We start from the raw sequence: 9,357 nt of genomic DNA on the forward strand, positions 1-9,357 counted from the left end.
CTTACCTTTCTTTAAGCTTTCCTTCCAAGTGACGTTAAAAATTGGACAAAGTCCCACCGTCTGTGAAAGCGAAGCGCTGCTGATTTTACATGTCGCCATATCTTATGATTTATGCAGCGCTATTATATTACTGACGCACAGAGGAAACCACTGCGCATGTCTTGGAGCTCCGCGTGCGAGTAAAGGTGGAGCCGATGGGTGACAACAGACACGTAAGTCACGTTATTGCTMGKATTTTACGGCGCCACCTTAAATCCCTGAACTTCACATTTTAACGGAAAAAAAATCACAACGCGACTTGGATGTAACGAGTAACGTGACAGTTTTGTAGAAATGTAGTGAAGTAGAAAGTACAGATATTTACTGTAAAATCTAGTGGAGTAAAAGTAGAAAGTCCCCATTATTAAATCTACTTAAGTAAAGTACAGATACACGAAAATTGTACTTAAGTACAGTAACGAAGTACTTGTACTTTGTTACTTCCCACCACTGCTTCTCTGCATGGGTCAGTAGGGGGTGCTGGTGCCTATCTCCAGCTAACATTCCGGGCGAGAGGCGGGGTCACCCTGGACAGGTCACCAGTCTGTCACAGGGCAACATAGAGACACACAGGACAAACAACCATGCACACACACACTCACACCTAGGGGCAATTTAGAGAGACCAATTAACCTGACAGTCATGTTTTTGACTGTGGGAGGAAACCGAAGTACCCGGAGAAAACCCACGCATGCACAGGGAGAACATGCAAACTCCATACAGAAAGACCTCAGGAATCGAACCCAGATTACCTGCTTTTGTATTGTCACAGTTGCTAGGCAACAGGACATGAGCCGTAAGAACGAGAATAAATCCAGTCTAGACCTTCTAGTTTCATAGCTGCTCATTTCTGGTCTTTGTGGTCAGAATGTAGTGCTTCTCAGTTTATCTCTTTGCTGTTTGTCTTATTCTGAAAAACCATGAGAACCCAATCATTGTTCTTAGTCTAGCCGTTTTAAAACCCCGTGTTCAAACCGAGTTTAAACATGTTTTGTTGGCTTTTTTATTTGTCGTTTGAAAGCAAACTACAAAAAAGTCAAAATAACCTTCAGATTTTAATAGAAAGACTTTTCTTACCTCGACTTTATCTGTGTCTACCACACAATAATGCTGTCATGAATACTTTACTTATTTTCAGTAGAGACTGGGAACTTTTCATGTAGCAGGGTTTGGCAGTCCAGTTTGGCAGTCTCTTCCTGGGAAGAGAATACGTCTCTTCCCAGGAAAATAATCCAACCTGTTCTACCTTTTAGAGCACATTGTTGTTGTTGTTTTTGTAAAGGCCATTACTTCTGGGAGAGAAGCACCTTTCTGTGTGTCTCTATATGAATGTAATCTCCCTTCTGATTGATTCTCTTGGGGTATGTCTCTCTAAGCAGGTCTATACATTGACAAGTGGAATTATTCTGTATTATAATTATTATAATTATTCCAGTTGTCCTTTCTAACTCTGCTGGATTCCAATCCTCCTTTCCTTTTTGCAGCATCTTGCAGAACTGAGACCCAATTCATACCTCCCAGTCTGCTCTAGTGTCCACCTGACCACAAATTTGGTGTGACATGAACTACATTATCCATACTTGACCACTAGGGACTTTCTCTAGATGTCTGCATGCAACACTATATTTTTGTTACAGTGCTGTCTCTGCATACAGGCAGAAACAAATTCCTAATTATAGGGTTGTATAAAACACACAACAGATATAGAAAAAGTCACTAGATAAAGAAAATGCTTTTTTCTTTTTTAATGAAATACAGTGAGAATATCTATGCTTTCCAAGCTTGTATCACTTATCTCTCAGGAGAAGGATGTTTAGAATGTGTTAATATCCTGTTGAAAAGTTTCTTAATAGTCTCAGTAAAAGCTGAAACCCTATTAGTTATAAAGTTAATATTGAAACTAAAACCAACATTAGATTATTTGGGAGTTATAATAATTTGCCCTGCTCTGACTACAATAGCCTCAGTTGTTAACATGGACTGGCTTCATCTGGCTGAGGAACTGAAACTGGTCAATCCAGAAAAGATAGGTTATGAAGCTGCACAGTTCCTGTTAGAGTCCTACATGCATCCATCATGGGATGATATTTTTAGATCTTGACTCATTTATTTGAATCCGTCATAGTCCAGAGTGGAGTGATCACACAACATATTTTTAAAACAATAATTGGGTGCTAAGTTTTAATTTAGTGTAGATTTTCTCTACCCAAACAGTTAAAATTGTTCTTGAACCCTGATACAGTATTGCCTTGAATGTTCCTTAGGAAGTTTCACTTTCACTTTCAGTCATCAGCAGGTTTCTGGCAGAATTACTGATTATGTTGGACCACTTCTCTTTGCAGAATTTGTTTCAATTGGTTGCTTTCCAGCTGACTAGCAGTATTTATTTAAGGGAAGTTAAATAATTACCGAGCAGAACATTGAAATTGGGTGCAATGGACCAGTACCTCTGGCGAAACCACATACCAAAGAAAACATGATGCTGCCTCCACCATGCTTGGCAGTTGGTGCACTGTTCATAGGTTTGAAGGCCTCATCTTTACTTATACAAGCAACCCTTCAAACCTCTTACATTCTGGTCTTAAATCAGGTTTATTTGTGTAGCACATTTCAGCAACAAGGCATTTCAAAGTGCATTACATAATAAAAACATAAAAGTAATTAAAAACATCATTTAGTCACTGATTTTTAACACAAAAACATCCAGAATCATCTGTTTCTACCAAACAGAAACAGAGAATTCTTGATGTATTTTAATAATTTAACAAAGCGGCTGCAAAACATGGCCACAGCTCTGTCTGTAAACCGGGGGTCTTAAAATCCAATCTTGCAGGTCAGCATCCTGAAACTTTTAAATTTTGTCTCTGCTTCAATAATGAGGTAATTAGCAGGACTCTGGAGAACATAACTCCATTTAGAAGGTGATTCAGCTGTATGATTGAAGTGTGTTGGACCAGGGATAAATGTAAAAGTTGCATGACAACGGTTCTCGAAGTCCTCGTTGACCTTTGCTCCATGCCTCATCCTGTCACATCATTGTCAAGCAAACACCACTACAGCCAAAAAAATCCTTTAAAAAATCAGTTTGAACAAAAGACGTTTTATGAGAAGGCAGCAAGAGTTACTAAGCTTTCAGATCTGAGAGGAACAACAAGGTCACTGAGCAGCCGAGGAAGCCTGACCTTATCATTAACTTGAAGATTAATGATACATCACAAAATGTAATAGTTTTCAGTCTATCAGTGTGTCCATTCTGAGGAAATGTCTCATCTAAAGGATCATTTGACTTTGTTTATAACATAAAAGGAGAATTTATTTCATACTACACAGAACTATATGTCTCCAGATTCTTTGGGTATAAAAAATGCTTCTGAGACTACTCTATAGTAATAACCTGTCTTCAAGTGTTTCTTGATCCAACGTTGATGTCAATGTCCAGTCATTGTTTAAAATCTCTTAGGACATCCCTCATTCTGGTGGGTTCCTCATAAGTTCTCTCACACTGACTGACTAACTGTGTATAGAGGAGTGTAGCTCTGTCACGTACAACCGATTCATCCATTTGCTGCACAAGGTCCAAAAATTTGTCAAATTCTGAGAGAGTTGCATCTGCTTGGGGTCCAGCTGTTGTCCTCAATTCAGCCGATCTCTCATTTATCTCCTCCAACACATTCTTCAAGTCTTCCAATGTGGCTTTTTGTGGTTCAATGATGTTCTTGAACTCTTTAGTTAACCTATCTGCAGTTTCCATCATTTCTCTCTCTTTTGCCATCATCTCTGAGTTTGAATCATAAATATCTTTGAATCCAACATAGGTTATAACATTTGATGCCAGAATAGCTGGAACTCCTAAAATTATTTTCAGAGTGTTTTCAGCTTTTCCAAATAATAATCCTCCAACTGCAGCCACTCCCAGTCCTACACCAAGTGCTCCAACTGCTCCTCCAATCAGGCGTCTTCTTTTAGTTTCACTGTGTAGCTCTTTGACTCTGTCAGAAATCCTTTTCAGTTCTTGTAGAATAATTCTCATTCTTAGTTCATTTTGATCCAGTAGACTGATGAATGATTGGGAACATTTACTATGTTGTTGGAATAAAATTAAACTGTCCATGGAACTACTTCTCTGTAGTCCTGGGTTACTTGCCATGTCTACAGTTACTTCTTTGAATTGCAAGTTATAAATTGGACTTCACAAGAAGTTCTTTGGACTTCTCAGTTGGCAGACGTTTAGCAGCATGAAGACGTTGTTGTACAAGTCTGAAATTTAAAAAGTGAACCCATAAAGATCTTTGATATTGTGTACTTCAAATTCTTTCAAATCTTAAGAAAAAAGCAATATAATATACCTCCAGTACATTTCCTCAGTAAGTTCTGACTGGTTGCAGAGTAGAGAGGATTAGCTGGCTGTGGAAGACAGAAATAATTAGTGTAAAGATTAATTAATCTAAAACTGAATAACAACTATTCTTAGCTAACATGCAATCAATACAAATCCTCCTTGAATATTTGCACCCATTGAGTTTGAGGGACTCTATAACGTTTGCCAGATGGTAGAACCTCATATTGTGAGTCCAGGCTGTGAGTAAGTCTGGGGTAAGAACACTTCATAGTGTTCTGCAGGTGTTCCTCAGGCTGTGATTAAGGTTAAGCACAGCTACCCAATGGAAGAAGCTCGGGTAGCCGCTTCTTCTTGTAATAAGAAGAATAAGAAGCGGCTACCCGCTATAAACGGCTACCTGGTTATAAACTCCTTATAGCCAGGATCCTATTATTGTAGTCATGATCCATGTCTCATGGCTATAGGTGAACATTTTTCTTTTTTTTTTCCTTTTTTTTCACCAATGTAGCTTATTTGGAATATTGCTGATTAATGTCATTTGCACACATTCATCACCATGCGAATGTGAAAGACTGAAAGTAGTGTACAGTGCTTTGAAGTCCTCTGGATTTGATAAAGTGCTATGCAAGTACAGACCATTTACCATATTTTGAATTACCTGCTAAGTACTAGCTTAGTAAATTATCACTGTGATTCACACATATGACAAAATGTGGTACAGGTATGAGTATATTATTTAAAAAAGTATACAAAATGTAAATTTTGTTGAATTTCAGAAAATAGCTTCTGTCTCTGTGTTTTACCTCAAAAAGAGACAACCTGTGAGAAACCTCAGTGATAAGTAGAACAAACCAGATTGAACAGACATTAAATATATCTGCTTGCTGTTCTCATTCTTGCAAGAATTAAAGTGTGAGTCATCAGTCACTAGGCAAACAAGTCTGAGTGAACGTCTCCGATCTCTACTTAGTAACTAAAAGTGACAGTTCTTTGAGGGGAAGCTTCTTTTTTCTTCAAATTTTTTTCCCTCAATTAGTTGTCACACCATCTGTACAAAAATATTTTTAAAATACTTTAACACAACCTGTCTCCAAACATAAATGTAAAAGTAGCTGAAGCTTACCTGTGTAGAAGCTGTTTTCTACAGCGAGCAGGCACCTGAGTCAACACTGTTTCCGTGTATCACACCCACCCACACACACACACACACACCCACACACACACACACACACACACACAAACACACACACACAACAAAGAAACTCAACCTTAGCACTATCATGTACCATGAGGCACAAATACCAGGAAGAAAGTGTCCTGTTGGACAAGCTGGAAACCACACCCACTGAAAACCTGTTGTCATTAAACTCAACTAAGTACCTTGTAGGATCTACAACTTGGTGCAAAAGATTTTCTGCAAGTGTTACTATAAACATAATCCTAAGCTGATGCACAGATGAGAAGTGCTACAAATGTATGCTGAGAGTGAGACACATTTTAGGTTAGTAAAATAACATTTCAGTTTGGTTTATTTCTCTGAAAGCCAGGTGTAACAGACAGGAACGTTTTGACAAAGATGTTATCTCTGCAGAGGCATGACTGCATTGACAAAACAAAAAGTGAAAGTGAAAGTAAAAGTCAGTGCAGGTCGGACTGGACAAGGCTTAGCCACTTATACAATTCAAAACACATTTCTGCCTTCAATACTAAATAACATTTGTCTAGGGGGCTGTTTCACAATTTTGACATTTTAGCATTGTAATGTTAGAAAATACTATTTTAAATTTTTAATGATCCATATGGAATGTGTAACAGTTCGATTGTGCCTCTGTTGTGACTTTTTTACACTTATATGTTGTTCAGTATAATAAGTGACTGATTTACAATTATATGTTAAGCATAGATTACATGATTATTATTAATTGAATTGAACATGATTGTATATAATTACAAGGATGAAGTGAAATATATTTAAGTGCAAGACATGATTTATTTGAATAGAAGAAGTCTTTTATTTTGAAGAATGCTTAAGTATCTGGTTCTGTTTTGTCACTATCTTGCTTTGTTGGTATTTTGGTTGTCTTGGTTACGAACAGCTGTTGCCGTTATCAGCAGTCGCCGTTTTCTCTCTTCAATAAAAAACTGAACAGAAAGGTTCAGTAAAAGACATATGAGCCTCCGTTTTGTTTGAAGAAGCTTCAATCCGTAACAGCCTCTGAAGACCACTGTTCTAAGTTTCACAGAAAGGCCTTTAATAGACAAATTAGACAAATGGCTGATAAAGAAACAAACTTGTAATCAAGTCAAGTCACATTAGTTACATGCTTTACTGATACATTTTAACTTAAACTGAACATATCTTTAAATCCTTCCTTTTTACATGAAAAAAAATTAGTTATGGTCTATATAAAGTAGAACTACAATGCTTTGGTCTGAATTCCTCATTATTGAAGCTCCATAGACACATTGTTTACACCTGTTCTGAGGCTCATTTTGTAGTGGTGGATTCACAAAACTGATTAACTGGAAGTCATGACCTTGTTTAGCAGTTGCACAGCAAATGTGGCGACGTCATAGGCAATAGAGAAAACCAAACAGAAAAATATAACCTCAAAACAGCACAAGGATATTTATTCAGCAATAGGAGAGAATACATTTTTAAGACACTCAAAGTACACAAGTTTTACCTATAGCTAACTATAGGTAAACCTAATGAAAGGTGATGTAAGCAGGGACATTCTAAGTTATTAGTTAGCCATTTGCACATTGTAGTCCACATTTTATCCAGATACTTCCCAATACTGCAAAATGACCTCGTGTCATATTTGTTATGTATAAATATTGATAAAAAGTGAAACAAAAAATAATATGAATCAATTTGCTGTCAGATTAATGTGTTATAATATTGACTTCAACTGTTAATTTATTAGGTTAAAGTTGTTTATTTGAGCCAATGACATGTATGATTATGAATTTTCTTAGTTAAGAATGGTTTGGAAATGATGTTTACTAAAGCGTGAATGTTCCATTATCTGAAAGCGGAAAGTGGAAAATTGCAAATCTACCAATGGATGGCCATCCACCTGGGTGGACAGTATGGTCATGAAGTGCACTGCTCAAAGTGACAACAAAGCCTTGCTATGCTATTCTGATTTAAATCTATCTCTAGTTGACTTAGATTCCCTCCAGTAGAATTTCAACTGGGCCAATCAGCAAACAGAAGAAGTTGCAAACGATGTCAGTTTTCTGCGGTGTTTTAGAATTGAATCTTTAACTTGAGTTAAATGGATTTACAACTGTGGGTGTAGTGTAAGGCCACACCTGAAACACATTGTTTCTTCTTTGACACAATTGGAAACTCATAATGTTGTTTAATATTGGGTTGGATGTCTAGTCGCATAAGTAATATATCGCAATAATTACACCACCAGGTTTCTGGCAGAATTTCTGCTGGATATTGGACCGCTTCTCTTGGCAGAATCAATTGGTTTAACTGGCTGATTGTTTGAGAAGAAAATGAAGACTTTGGAGGCAGTCCCCTATCACACCACTATTGGTGCAGTGCTCTAGTTGCTCTGGCAATGAAACACACCAACAAAAACATGATACAGCCTAACATCACCATGCTTGGCAATTGGTGCCCCGTTAGGTTTGAAAACCACACATTGAACCATACAAATAACCTGTTAAACACAACCAACAAATTACGAAAGATTTAACGAAATCTAAATCCAGCACCTTTTGCAAAACTATCCTTCAATGTCCTTTTAAAGCTAATACTAAGCAAGTTTTTATTGCACTAGAGAACTCCGAATTCCCCAGAGGCTACTCATTTTTCTGTGTTCAGACAAATTTTGTCAGCGAATACATCCACACAATACTAGAAGGCAGGTATTTATTTTTGACCCAATTTGATTCAAATTTGAATCTGTGAGAAGAAAAAAAATGCAAAAAAATATTTAAAAATAGCTTAGACCATTACACATTACATTCACTCAAAAGCCTTATCTTAAACATGTCTAAAATGTTTTAACTCAATTTTGAACCTGAATAAATCCGCAATTTCTAATTTTTGTTCATTTATTCTTGTGTCTTCTGACAAGTCTTGGCCTCATTAGAAATTCATAATGTATCCTGATGACATTTTGGTAAAAGGTGAGCTGAAAAAAAGAGGCTTTAAAAAAAAAAGATGGACTAAAATAACTTATGAAAGAAAATGGCAAAATTTGAAAAATCACGGCAGAAAAAGACAGAGCAAGACAAAGAAAAGCAAAGGAGCCAAGTCTCTGTAAGCCCCATCACTATTCCTGAGACAGGCAGATTACAGTAAAACTCTGTGGAGCCATTAGGACGCCTAAAGGATATCCTCCTGATGTGAACATGAGCGTGTTCTGTGGAGATCCAAGAGATTTGCTATTCTGACTTTTCCCTCTGTCCAGGTTCTGCACTACAACTAAGAACAACTTCTGTATGTGGCACAGAGCCGAGGTGACATGTCATCAGAGGAACTCGCTTAAAAAGGCACATGATGTAAAAAAAACCCCATAACATAAAAAGTTAAGAAGTAACACAAGTATTATAGTTAATATCATAGTGTTTGTGTGGATTCCCAGCAAGATACAGGATAAGCAGGCTGGGAAAACCAGCATACGTTACAATGAAGTTACCAGACTTCCAATCACATAATGTATATGACTGGAATTTGTGCAAAAGATGTAGTTAATTGTGGTTCATTCATAATTTACCAGTGGGTTGGTTGACCATTACTGGAATTAATCCAGCCTATTCTGTCATGCTGGATTTAAGTTTCCTGACCCACATGCAAGTTCACACAACACCAGAGAACACTGTTCAGTGAAAGTTTAATGCATTTCAAACGGTACAGTCGGATTGTATTCCAGAGGATGGGTAGGCGGGTCAGCTCAGGTTCTGTTCGGAGAAGGGAGACTTTAGTAGGGACCGGAGTTGAGAGATCTTGA

General features: G+C 37.3%; 1 long non-coding RNA gene across 1 annotated transcript; it reads right to left on the minus strand.

Annotated features, from left to right (window-relative positions):
- Positions 1-2,732: 2,732 nt before the first annotated feature.
- LOC103482030 (uncharacterized) lies at positions 2,733-5,594 on the minus strand. The gene is made up of 3 exons (XR_536376.2): positions 5,502-5,594; positions 4,386-4,443; positions 2,733-4,296 (listed from the first exon to the last, which is right to left on the minus strand). It is a non-coding gene; the product is annotated as an uncharacterized LOC103482030 (long non-coding RNA).
- Positions 5,595-9,357: the final 3,763 nt, after the last annotated feature.

This window comes from Poecilia reticulata, linkage group LG19 (genome assembly GCF_000633615.1).
Source record: "Poecilia reticulata strain Guanapo linkage group LG19, Guppy_female_1.0+MT, whole genome shotgun sequence".
In the NCBI taxonomy this organism is placed as follows: domain Eukaryota; kingdom Metazoa; phylum Chordata; class Actinopteri; order Cyprinodontiformes; family Poeciliidae; genus Poecilia; species Poecilia reticulata.